Below are 13,566 nucleotides of genomic sequence, written 5' to 3'. Positions count from 1 at the left end.
TTCCCTAGATTAATTTGCACTTATACTTAAGAGCATCAACATTTATAATCAATTTAAAGAGGAAATAGGCCCACAGTATTTTATAGTTTGCAGTGAAACCTAATTGGATTCACTTGGGCTGAAATAGGAAATACAGAGAGATCTGATATATTTTTAATTTCCCACATCTTAAGGACAATAACAGGTATTTAATCTTTGTGAGGCACTGAGTTTTAGAGTTGAAATTAAAGAAATAGTGGATTTCAAAGATAAATTGGCTGATTATGCTGTGTTCTTACCTTTCAAGGAAGGCATTCGGCAGGGCTAGTTTGTAACAGGCACTTACAGGTAGGGTTGGCATACACGCAAGTCATGCATAGGAGATGGGTAGGGAGGGTGTCTGGGACTAGCAGGGGCCTGATCTCATCAGCCTCTGTATGTGCTCTCTACCCCAAACCCTTCACTCCCCATTTTTTTTTTAATTTAAGTACAGTCAGTTACAATGTATCAGTTTCTGATGTACAGCCTAATATCCCAGTCATACATATATATACAGACATTCATTTTAAAGCTTATTACAAAATATTAAATATAGTTCCCTGAGCTATACAGAAGAAATCTGTTGTTTATCTATTTATATATATAGTAGTTAATATTTGCAAATCTCAATTTTTTAAATGAGAGTGTCAGGATCAGATTTGAGTGTTTAAGATTCTGTCTGAGATGTAGAGAAGGTATTTGAGGAGGAACAGACTGAGAATTAGAACATTTTTGAGCTCATGTGTCTATCCAGTCAGAAAACCTGAGATACCTGGAATTATAACAGCAATATTAGAGATGGAGAAGATGTATTCTGGAGGTTATATTGAAAGGACTTGTGACCCATTGGGAGAAGGTATAGGGGAAGAGAGGGATGAGGGAGTGGGAGGAGGCATGAATGATTGATAGTTTTCTGCCCAGGGTGACAGCTAGGCACCCACACATCAATAGATCCAAGTATATCTGGAGATGTGCTGGTTAATGCCTATAGGACCATCCTTTTATTCTCTGGTGTGTCCCAGTTTGACAGATAAATTAACATGATCACTCTAGTAGAGGAATGAATGGCAACCACATTGGGAATTCTAGGGAAGAAACTTGTTGAAGGGAGATTTTGGACATTTCACATTTGAGATGCCTGTGGTATAGCTATTTATTCACTCACCTCCTTCAAACCTTTTTTTAAGTCCCCCTTTCTCATTGAGGTTCCCCTGGCCATCTAATTTAATCCTTTAACCTGCTCCTTGACCCATCCCTGACCCCTCTTACCCTAGTCTACTTTTTCTGTAATCTGTGTACTTAACATCATCCATCATACTGTATAATGTACTTATGTAGCATTTTTGTTGATCACTGCCTGTAATCTGTCATGATGGAATCTCTCTGCGGACAAGGACCTTGGTCTCTTTTGCTCACTGATGTACTCCAAGCACCTACAACAATGCCTGCTATTTAGTAGGTGATCCACAAATATTTTTGAATGAATGAATACGTGAACTGAATGAACTCTACAAATATGTATGGAGCCTAGTGCTTTTTTGAGCTCATGCATCTATCCTGGTAAGATATGTTCAATAAATTCTAGGATGTTCAACAGAAAGTGAGCACATACACTTCTAGGCTCAAGAGAGAGGTCTGGACTAGAGCTGTAAAAGTGTGTGTCAGTAGTGAGCATATCATGTTTGAGCTATGTCATGATTAAAATCCCTTAGTGAACTCATTTTAAGTGAGGTAATAAGAGGGCCCAGGATGAAGCCAAGAGATGAATAACAATTAGGGGAAGGTATAGGAAGAGAAATTTGGATGGAAATCGAGTAGGGTTTCCAATAAAATAAATGAAATAGGCAGAAACAAGAAAAAGCAGTCATGGAAACTGAAGGGGGGAATTAAGGAAAAATTTTTCAAGGACGGAATTGTCAAAACTATGAAGTAAACCACACTATTCAAGTAAAGCCAGAGCTGCCGTCAAATTTATTAGAAAAATAGTTGTGACAAAATGATGTGCCCCTAAAATTCCTATGTTGAAGCCCTAACATGACTGTATTTGGAGAGAGGACTGTTACAGAGGTAAGTGCAGTTAAGTAAGTTCACAAGAGGGGGCGCCTAATTCAATAGGACTGATGTCCCTACAAAGAGAGAAGGACACCAGGGCTGCACCCTTACCGAGGAAACGCCATGTGAGGACACAGAAAGAAGACGGCCATCTGCAGTCCAAGGAGAGAGGCCTCAGGAGGAACCAACCCCAACAACACTTTGATCTCGGACTTCCAGCCTCCAGAACTGTGAGAAATAAATTTCTGTTGTTTGAGCCGCTGAGTCTATAACATTTTATTCTGAAAGCCTTACCAGATTAATACTATGGTCATTATGGACACTGGAATAATAACATTTTCAGAAGTAGCAAAGGTTGGTATCATAGGGTGGCAGGGTAGAGAGTGAAATGGGGTGTGGGGGGTGAGTATAATCCCATTTATATAGACTTGTAGCTATGTGGGAGGAGAGAAACAGCCTAGGAACGGAGGGGCTATGTCCAAAACCCAAGAGTACACAACTAAATCATGGTTACTATAAATTTCCAAGGGACAAGCTGATCATCTTCACACCATAATACAATACAGAATATGATACATATAATTACTCATATTGAAGAGAACATATTTCTTTGTTTTGTAACTGAAGGAGGTCTTGGGAGAGTTTTTAATTGAATCGAGCAGGAGAATCCTAGCATTAACAAGGAAGTTTGCACTCTTTTGGTATGGTTTCAGGGTCACTAAATCAGCTGGACCTCCTGATCTAAGTTATACTGTGTTGATGCCATACTTCAAGCTGTAGAAAGCTTAGGGTTGTCTCAAATCATCTCTCAGATTTTTTAATGAACTTTCAGGTTTTTTTTTTTAACTCAGAGTTTATCATTGACAATTTAAAGTCAGAACTGAGTTTTTTTCTTTCTAGAGGACATAGTTTACTCCTTCTCACAGAACTTCCCTGAATTATCACGTTATACTTTCCAAAGTGAGTCTGCATTCATTGGGTCCTAACTCCTCTTTCCTTCTCAGGGAATTTGCTCCTGCAGTTACTCCACATCTTCCCTGAATCACCAATTTCCCAACATAATATAAATGCATTGTTAGTCTCCAATATTAAAAAATAATAATAATAAAATACACCTTCTACTCACATTACTCAAGGATTCAGTCCTTTGACCTCCTATCTTCACTGCAAAAGTCACTTCTTAGACGATCTCATGGTGATCTCGGATATACATAGCATCTTGAAGATGGTGACTCCTAAACCTTCCCCCTGGACTTCAGTTCCATAAACCTAGGCATTGAAAATAAACACGTCAAAAAAGAAAAGGAAACCTCTTGATTCTCACCACCATCTCTAACTCAACTCTTACAATTAACATTCTGCCTAGCAATAAACGGCTTAATTCAACCAGGTGTTCAGGCCAAAACATACCAGTCACTTTTGAAACTTTTCTTTCCCAATCCATTACCAAAGTTGTGTTTGCTCAAGCTTAAAATGAGATACCAATGAAAACAAACCAAAACAAAAAAGCCACGGTGCTCAGAAAGACCAGCACAAGTAGCTGGGGGTCCTAGATTACTCCAAAACTTCTGAGGGGTTCGCCTCCTTCGTGTGTCCCCATTGGCCCCTGCACAGCCCCCACACCCCCTACGTGAAGCATACGTGAATTGAAAGAAAAATTGGAGCTTTGAAAGCAGATTCCCTCCCTCTCTAAAAGTCCCAAGTTCGTCGCCAAAACTGATGTGGGCTCACCACTTGGCTGTATGGAGGTTTCCCTGCCAGCCCTCTAAAAGCGCACAAGACGGGCAAAAAGTCTTCTATTGCAAATAAAAAGAGAGCCAGGTCTCCCAGGTCCCCAGGGGTAGCCCCTGGATGCCGGGTTCGGGCCTGGCTGAGCGCCCCCTGACCGCTTCTCAAGCTGTGTGGGTGGGCGTGGGGCAGGACTTGCCCGGCCAAGACCCCCGCAGCACCCCAGCGCAGCCCTCTGTCCTTCTGTGGACATCACTCTGGCTGAGACCACCAAAGTGTGTCCCCATGCTTCTCAGAAGGGACTGTGTGGCCCAAGTTTTCCCTGCACACGGCCTTATCAGCTCTGGGCAAAGAGCAGTCCCCGAGCGGGAACCCTCTGGAAGCCAGTCTGCTGAGCCGGTGCCGGGGGGTGGGGGGGTGTGGGTGTGGGTTGTTGAGGGGGTGGGAAGGCCGGAGGGTAGGGCGGGCTAGGGGCTGGGGAGCGGCGGATGGACTCAGACCTCTGGAGGCTGCTGCCCTTGCTGCCGCCGCCTCGGGTCTCACTGGCCAGCAAGCAGGAGTGCCCGTGCGTCATGAACGCCGTCGGCCACGGAGAAGGACTTGAGGTGGCTCTTCACGGTGGCGGGCCGCGGGAGCTCGTCGATGAGGTGCACAGGGGTGCAGGAGGCGATGGCCGGTTGGGCCTCCAGGGCTTCGCCAAGCCAAGCCGTGCGAGCGCAGCGAGGGACAGCTCCGTGAGACACTCGGCGCCGAGGGCCCACAGACCGCGGGCCTCTGAGGGCGTGCGTGTGCGTGCTTCTGTGCGCAGGCGCGCAGCTGCTCCGTCTGGACGTGCCTCTGGAGGGCCTGGAGCAGCGGACGCCCAGCCGGGCCCCGCGGGGTCGGGGGTGCACGCTCGGTGATCTTCTCCAGCCACCCGGTCGGTGACGTCAAACGACCAGGGGTTTGTGAAGTCGCACAGACACCAGGAGGATCCCCTGCGCGACCCTGGAGTGGGACTTGAAGACAATGCAGAACCTGCCTGATACCTTCCAGAGCTCCGGTTTGACCTGCTGACCTCCCTCAAGATGGTGGTCGTCTCGTAGCCTGTCCGGTTGCTGTAGGCTCACGGGGACTCAGCCACCCCGTCTTGTAGGCTCTCCAGGATGTCCCTTTGGTCCTGCCGCTGTCGCCGGCCCGCAGGAACTTGAGCAGGTAATAGCGGGGGGCGGGGAACGCGGCCGCGGGCCTTTGGCCTGGAGTCCTCAAATGGAATTTGGAGGGGGTGCCACCAGCCTCATCCCCATCTGAGGTTCCAGGTTCCAACCTCTGCTAACTACCTCCAGACCACTAACACTTACTTCATGGATAACTGAAACAGCCTTGCTTCCGTTCTTGTTACCGCAGTTTATTCTCCACGTAATAGCCAAGATGATATTCTACAAATATAAATCCTATCTGGGCACTGCAGTGGTAGTCATAGTGCCACCCACTGAACTCACTGCTCCCTGTGCCTTTGGATACATGGTAGGATTGGCTTCCCTGCCTTCTTGTAGGTTTGTGGGGTCACATAGCTTGTTGTGGCCAATAAGTGGTATGCAGAAATGACACCTGCAGTGAGTTGGAGCATCTAATTGCTGCTTCCAGATCCTCCAGAATTTACTCTTCCCACTGCCACTGGGACTGGTATGACCCAGACCGGTATGACTCCACCTGCATGGACAGGAGAGTGAGGATAAGGATGGTCAACAGAGAGAGCAGATAGAGAGATAGAAGACTACTTCTGAAAACTTTCCAGACTAATTTTTGCCCTCCTCAGTCAAGTGAAATGTGTTCTCTCTCCCAAGTACTCTCTAAGATGAAATACTTCCTCTGTCTTGCAGTGCAGGGCCTCATCCTGAGGAGGAGCCTTGTCTTCCCATCTCTGTACAAATACTGGTCGAAAAATTTGTACCGTGAGAGAAGGTACTTACATGGTGTGCAGAACTTCAGAAAATATCCAGAATCTGGGCTCCAGGATAGCTGCCCCCCACTCCACTCACCAAAATAGAATCTTTATCTGAGAGACAGCCCTTCTTTAAGAAATCTAATTGTACAAAGTGACATTTAGAGATGATCATATTAAAAGTGTGAACTCTATAGTCTAAATATTTGGACCCTCATACTCCCACTTTTTCCATGGACTTTCAAGCAACCTTTGTTCCCAGAGACTTACTTCTGCTTTTGCCTTTCCTCAGCGCTACCACTCGAGACCACCCACATCCTACCATCTGAATTAGTTACTAAATTGCACTTTGTTATCAGAGGTCTCTGTAAGGACTGTCATATGATTCTTCTGCATTTTATATGACATAGGGGCTGATAATTTTTACCTTTAGATTGTATATGTGTCCTTTTCAATGTAGGAAGTCTCTTTCCAAGTTTGATATGAAGTAAAATTTTGTTTCCTTGAGGAACAAAAATGTCTTAAGACCTCGCCATATTTTCCTCTGCATATTGGCAGCTGAGACACTGCAGGTTTTATGTTTAATTCCAGAAGCTGTGTTGCTCCGTCTGGTTGGGGTATTGCTTTTGTCCTCTTATCTCAAACCTCTCTATGCCACCATACATTGAGACCAGGTAAACTGCAGCCTCATCCCCAATGTTTATGTGTGGCCATGTGCAAGAGAACAAAGGCGAGTGTGTGCTGGAGTGGGGAAGAACAGATGGAAGGAGGAGCACCAGGAGCCAAGGAAGCCACATGGCATTAGACAGACTAATGGGCTCAGATCCCATGTCTGCCATTTGATTGTGACAATTTACATATCCTCTGTAAGCTTATGTTTCCTCATCTGCAAGTTGGTAATAAAAATACCTGCCTCACAGAGTTATTGGGAGGATCAAAGAAATACCTAAACAATTAGTACATTGTCTGGTTCTCAGTTAAAGCTCAATAAATGGTAGCTCTGATAGTTCTTATTATTAACATTACTGAAGGAGAGAGATGAGGAAATCCCAGTAAAAGGTCAGCAACCTCAAAACGGAACCGTTAGTGAGTTGTCCTTAATGCACTTTCTCTGTGACATGGGCAAAGCCTCAGTCCTCCAGGAAAACGATGACATGGTAATGTTTTTCCTCCAAGGATTCAATATTTTTTCTCTTTTTCTTCTTTCAGGATTTATGACTAATTATGGCCACTACTTTACCCAAGTGTGTTTATTCTTTTAGTCTTTTATTCATCAATCATTCATTCATTCATCCATTTAAAAAATATTACTGTGACTATGCCTTGTGCCAGATACAGAGCTCGGTGCTGGGAAGTAAGAGTTAACAGAGGCACGATCCTGCCTCTATGGAGAGTACAGCCTAGAGAAGGAAGCAGGCTGAAGGCTATTACGAAAGGTAATTATGTGCCTCCTCTTGTCACAAGTAACAGTGACCCAGTGAGCTTTTTCACACGGAAATCCTTCTAGGATTATGTATGACTAATGAAGAACTCCTAAAGGGGTGAAAGCCCACATAAGCGAATCTCTAATGGCAGGAGTTCGGTTAATGTGGCACCCAGAGTAAAACATGTTTAAATCAAAAGCTCTGCCAAGAACCCCTCGAATCCCACCACATAGTTAACTCCTATTCTGCCAGAAACCAAGGCTTTGATATTCTTTGCACATAGTGATGTTAAAGAGTTAGGGATGTCCTCAACCCCATGCCCCAGTGACACTCTTCCTCCTTTCTTATATTATAAGCTCAAGACAACCAGAGTCTGTTTTATATTTTAAAGATGAAAAGGACTTCTCAACTAGATAGGCAAAGAAAGATCCACAATTGAAGGAACAATAGGCTTTTTTTCATTGTAAGCTGAGACATTTAAACATAGAAATATGGGAAATGCAATTAAATTACAAAGTGGAATGTGGTGATTTGAGTTGAATGGAATTAAGTAAAATCTTGCTGCACATTAGAATCACCTGGGGACCTCTTTAAACATTCCAATGCCTAGGGTCCATCCTAGACCGATTAAATAAGCATGCTTGGGATCTAGACATTGGCTTTTTTTTTTTCCCCTTTAAATCTCCCAGGAGATTCTGTTTTGCAGCCAGGGTTGAGAACTACTACTGGAGCAGAGGAAGGGAGAAGGGACTGGAGATGAACCCAGATGTTGATACATGGGAGCAGTAGAGATGGCAGTCCGGTATGAGACTAATGTGAGAATAGTCAGACTTGAGAGTGGCCCCAGACTGGGCTGTGAGGAGAGGGCCTGACCTAAACTGGTGCCTCCTTGTTGAGAAGGTAGAAGGTAGGGCTGGTTTGGAAGTATAGGAGTTCCTCCACCACAAATACCTTTACTTTCAATTCTGATTTAGTTCATGAAGGTTTCCTTAGATAGCTTTTTGGGAGGAATGAATATTTTAATTTCTGTGAGTTTTGAACTAATTCTTTTGGTGATTCCTAGAAATAAGGGAAACATTGGGGGTCAGAAATCAAAAATGAAACACAGAGTTTTGGCCAAGAGGCTTTTTTATTTTCCTCAGGGGTCTCTCCGAAAGGAGAGAAAGCATTGACAATTAAATAAGATACGAAACTTGGGGTTACAATTCAGTGCCTTCAGAGGCCAGGCAAGTAGTACACATGGGAGTCAAGAATATGAAGATATTTATAAGCACTTCTGTAGTTTCACTTACAATGTTAATGCACCCCCCTAACTTCCCTGAAGGATAGTAAATTCCCAAACCCTGAATTCTATGAAAATGAGGATTCCAAAAACCTAAATCAAGGCATTAGAGATGCCTATGTTGTTAGAAGCCATTCCAGGTAGTGTTTGCAAAAATCTAGTAGTAGTCAAAGCTACTGACCATCCTAATTCTTTGCATTATCAAGTTTAAAGACTCTGCTATGTACGTGTAAAAGCATAGCTCAATTCAGAGTACAGATTTTCACTTGGGAGTTAGACTCTGCTATAATATCATTGGGAATGGAAAGAGTTAGAGGAAAGTGAACTTTAAAAACTTGCCTTAGGATGAGTATCATTTGTAATTAAAAGAAATTATGTTATAGGCTGCTTTGGGATGATGAGGCCAGGAAGGGCATAACTGAATAACTATCGATGATCACTAGACCACATTCTAAAGAAGGTGCTGGCAGTTAAGTGCAGGAGTTTATTTTAATGAAAGAGTTTCCAAACTAGACTGTTGTCTTCAATATTCTTTTATCTCTTTCCTTTCCTCACAGCTCTTCATTTCTTCTTTCTATAAACGTGGAATAAACATTTTTAAAATATGAGTTTAGAATGTGTCAAATGTTCATCTTCCTGGGCTGGTCACGTTATTATTTCCATCTCTGCCTTACCCCTCTTAAAGAGTATTGTTTGCCCCTGAATGCTCCTTTAGCCCCCTTCCAATATTTTTTCCTTCTTTACCTATTATATAGGACAGATTCTAAGGTGGGTTCACCTACCATGCCTCCTGCCTCCTCATATTTATACTCTTGTATAATCCCTTCCCTTGTGTGTGAGTGGGACCTGTGACTTGCTTTATCTTATGGTGACTTATCCAGAGGTTGTTTCTCTTCTGCAGGTAACTAGAAGTTGGATTTGTGGAAAAGTGGGGCAGCTGCTCTCTTGTGGAGGAGTGTACACACACACACACTCAAATGTGAACACATGGTCCCACTATAATAGGTGCAGCAAAAGTTGTATGCTCTCACTGATGTGTCTGCATAGTGATATATTTTTATTTTTTAGCATTTATTTGAAGTGCATCTTTTCGTTGTCTCTTTATGCAAGCTTTCATCAGCATTATTAAAAATGCCTGCTGCAAAGTGACAATGACCACACAATGGCCAGTGTGAGCCATTTCTATCCTGGCTAGACTGCTTCGTTAGGGCATCAGTCTGCCATGGACCCTGAGCTTCCTTGCTGTTTCCCTCCTAAGGAAAGGCAGTGGAAGTTCATAGGCACTGAAGGACCCTATCAAAGACATGAGACTTTGGGTGGAGCCAGAGTACAATGTGGCACAGTTAGTATTTACACAACAAATGGAAGCTTTCCTTAGGATTTCAAGAACAGAAGGTGCAGACAGACACAATAGTCTCTCAGCCATGCTTTAATGAGCCAGGGCCCTTGGCAGGATGGATGCTCAGTAACAGGATGTCTGTGCAGTGAGAATACAAGCAAAGGATGCTCGGGCTTTGCTTGGGCAGGTGTCTCCAAAGGAGGGAAACATGACTTATGACTCTTGAGCAAAGTAAACACTGCTGCCATCACCCTTGGAAAGCAATTTGTGGGCAGAGATGTAGGCTGTTTGTAAAAATGACATGAGCAGCAGGTTCAACCTCAGGAGGCTTCATAGGGATAGACAAAGAGGAGGATTACAGAAGCTAAAGCTTTTGTTTAAAGACAGATTACAAAGCATTTAGTTCGGATCAATCTGCCTGAAGCTTAACTGCTTAAATGTGCGCCTTTTCTCTGCTCTGTCATGAGTTTTGCTCTTAAACTTAGTGCTCAAGTGTGGAGATGAAGACCGGGCTTTATTTGGAATGACTGTAGATGAGGTTGTTGGTCTCTCTCCTTTCTGTTAGTATGAATTCAGGAAACATGAGGATTAGAAGAGATTCTAATCAATTTACCCAACATTAGTTTCTCTAGTAACAAGGGCAAGTGATTCGTAAGTACTTAAATGTGAAAAGGAAATCATGCAGCCGAAGTGAATGCAGCAAGGTGAACACCTACACAGATTTTCGTAAAGTTATGGTTTCTGCATTGGAAATTATCCAAATTATTGACTGCCCATGTTGGGAGAATAAAATATATATGTTTAAAAACACTCAATCTGTTTCCTTCTTCTGAGACTGAATTGGATTGACTGCATGGCTGATCCAGTGACTGCAAAAGCCTACGCATTTAGGAGGTGACTTTAAAAAATGAATTGATGAAAACTCAGCCAATTTGTCAACTAGTTGTAGAATTGGCCTTTGTTCAGCGAGGGATCATTCCTGATCTTTTCTACGTCAGGGAGATTTTCTGCTTCAGTGAGTCTTTCCCTTTCTTTGGGAATTAAAATCTAAAGAAGAATGATAGAATTCTAATGGAACCATATACAAAATTAGATGTGTGTGACCTATTAATTTGTTCATGCATATGGCCCTGCATGGGGCACCTACCAGCTGCCTGGCTCTATTCTGAGCGTTGGAAATCCAGTGACAAATGAGACCAATTTCCTGCACTTAAGTTACAGTAGGAGAGACAGAAACTCAATAGTTAAACAAACAAGTATATAAAAGGATATACTTTCAGACTGTGGCAAATTTTGCCAAGAAATTAAAGGGGAAAGAACATAGGAAATGGAAAGACTATTTTAGAGTGGGTATCAGGGTAGGATTTTCTGAGGAGGTAATATTTGAGTGCAGATCTGAAGATATGTGAGGACAAGCTGTGTGAAGATCTGACAAAACAGCATTCAGTAGAGAGGGAATATTGGTTGTAAAGTTCTCAAAGAAGAAACGAGCTTGCAGGGCTATAAAATGCCCAAGGAGGCCCAAATGTGACTGGAATGGAGAGTGTGGGGAGGAAGCAAGTAGGAGTTAAGGCTGGAAGTAGCGGAGGTCAAGTTATGTATGCCAAGAGAGTCCATGGTAAGGAGCTGGGCTGTTATTCTAAGTGTAATGAGAGGCAGGGGATGAGTACTGCAGGGAAAGCTACAGAATCTGATGTGTGGTTTTAAAGAGTTCTCTGATGACAGTGTAGAGAAGAAACCATAGTGTTGCAACAGTAGACACAAGGAGACCAGTTGTGAATCAATATCTAAAGTCCATGAAGGAGATGGCATCTCAGAGGATCTGATGCTTAGAGAAGTGAACAGAAGTAATGGGATTTAGATATATTTTGAGAGTCAATCCAACAGAGCTTTATCTTGGATTAGATGAGGTGAGAGAGAGATATGAAATAATGGGAAGAATGAAGTTATCTAGAATCGTGCAGTGCACAACCTTCTCCTGTGTACAGATGGAGCTTCAGCAAGTGAATGAATGTTGATGGGTGCAATGAGGAAGATGGTGAAAAAGCACACTTTTGGGGGGTTGAGGTGGGAATAAACAGTTTTGATTTGAATATCTTATGTTTTAGATACCTCTAAACTACTACTATTACTACTAACTAGTAGTATGGATGAGTCTGGAGTCAGAGGTCTGGATGGGGAATCCAAATGGGGTATCATCAGCATGTAGATACTACACAAGACAAAGGGCTTGGAAGATCACTAAGGGAAGTAGAGAGAGAACAGGGCCAACGACAAAGAATGGGAGGACAATATTCAGGAAAGGATAGAGGAAGAGAACCTGGCAACTAAAACTGAAGAGAAGCCTTCTGTGAAATAAATAAACTTTATGAAGGCTAAAGTGAAGAAGGTATGTATTTGAAATCTCACTGAATGGTAGCGTTAAGATAAAGGCATTAAACTTACTGATGGATTTAGTGAGATAAATGTGTTGGTGACATTGATGAGTGATTAGCGAGGAAAAAAGCCTGTTACAAAGTTAAAAAGAAAACAGAAGCTAAGTGAATGGAGACTGAATGTAGATGATCCATTCAATGATTTTTCTCTCCTAAAAATAGCAAAATAAATTGACAATAGCTGTAAAGGGAGGTAGGATCAAGAGATTTTTTTTTTAACAATATATTTGTATTCTCTATAGTCAAGATAGGCTAGATCCTATGCTGCAGTAACCAATTAGGCCCCAAATCCCAGTGGTTTACTACATCAAAGGTTTATTTCTCCCTCATGCTACATGTTCTAGAAGAGTCAGCTGGAGGCTCTGCTACCCACAGTTTCTGGGGGTCATTATCTAACTTAGACTCCATTGCCTTATATCTGCATAATCTGAAGTATGCAGACTCTTCAGTTGCTACAGTAGAAGATAAAGAGTGGGAAAGAGTGAAGCCGATTTTCATTCTCTGGGCCTGAACTGATGCACATTTAATGGTCAGAAGTAAACACATGACCTGCCAAACTGCAGAGAAGGTGGAAAATGTAGAAGAGCTAATGAAATCTTCAGTGGCCATCACTGTCCTGACCACATAAGCCAATAGGAACAAAGCAATAGAGAGAGTCCATTAGTCTAAAAGCCAAATTCCTGAGCAGACCAGAGGGGATGGAAATCAGTGCACTTTTGGAGGGACTAGTTTTAGCAGCCCTATCTGAGTGAGGATGTTTTACCCAATGTATCAGGAAAGAAAGCTGGATATGTGGTTACTGATTCATGGAGGCTGGGAGATTTGGTAATGGAAAGATGAGGGCAAGGCCATCAATTAAGAATGGAGAAAGAGGAGTGATTTCTGTAGATTTTAGGAGACTGTAAGTAATGGTCTCTAATAGTAGAAAAACAAGTTTACTGGGAAAATGAGATAAGATGGTAGAAGCAGCCTTATGTTCTGGTTACTCTGCAAAGATCTTAGAGCCAGACTGTCTGGAATCCAGTCTTGGCTGTGTCAACTATGATTGTGGCCTTGGATAACTTACTTAGCAGCTAAGTGCCTCAGTTTCCTGATCTGTAAAATTATGGTAATAATAATACTTACATCATAGATTTGTTTAGGGGATTAAAATAGTCTGACACAGTGAAGTGTTAGCTGTTATTGTGAGGATAGCCTGACTGCGACAACTTCAGGTTTATGGCCTAAAAATGAAAACTGTGTGTGTTTCTTCCTCCAGCCATGTTCAACTGCTCAGTTGCTAGGAGGCAGATAGGGAGTAGGCAAAAAAAATCAGATTTAATCATGGTTAGGCTACATGAGTATGAGAGGGGGCATTTTGTCCA

At 42.7% G+C, this 13,566-nt stretch overlaps 1 long non-coding RNA gene across 5 annotated transcripts in view; it reads right to left on the bottom strand.

Annotated features, from left to right (window-relative positions):
• LOC140696348 (uncharacterized) overlaps nt 1–4,668 on the bottom strand; it is a 314,939-nt gene extending 310,271 nt beyond the window's left edge. For all 5 annotated transcript variants that reach the window (XR_012072547.1, XR_012072544.1, XR_012072545.1 and 2 more), the window contains exons 1-2: nt 4,299–4,668; nt 3,197–3,339 (exon numbers count right to left, since the gene is read on the bottom strand). This is a non-coding gene — a long non-coding RNA (uncharacterized lncRNA). The remainder of the gene's footprint in view (nt 1–3,196; nt 3,340–4,298) is intronic.
• Between the last annotated feature and the right edge of the window lie 8,898 nt (nt 4,669–13,566).

The sequence above is a fragment of the Vicugna pacos genome, chromosome 5 (assembly GCF_048564905.1).
Source record: "Vicugna pacos chromosome 5, VicPac4, whole genome shotgun sequence".
NCBI lineage: Eukaryota > Metazoa > Chordata > Mammalia > Artiodactyla > Camelidae > Vicugna > Vicugna pacos.
The sequence above is the reverse complement of the archived record's forward strand: the minus strand, read 5'-3'. Positions and strand labels throughout refer to the sequence as shown.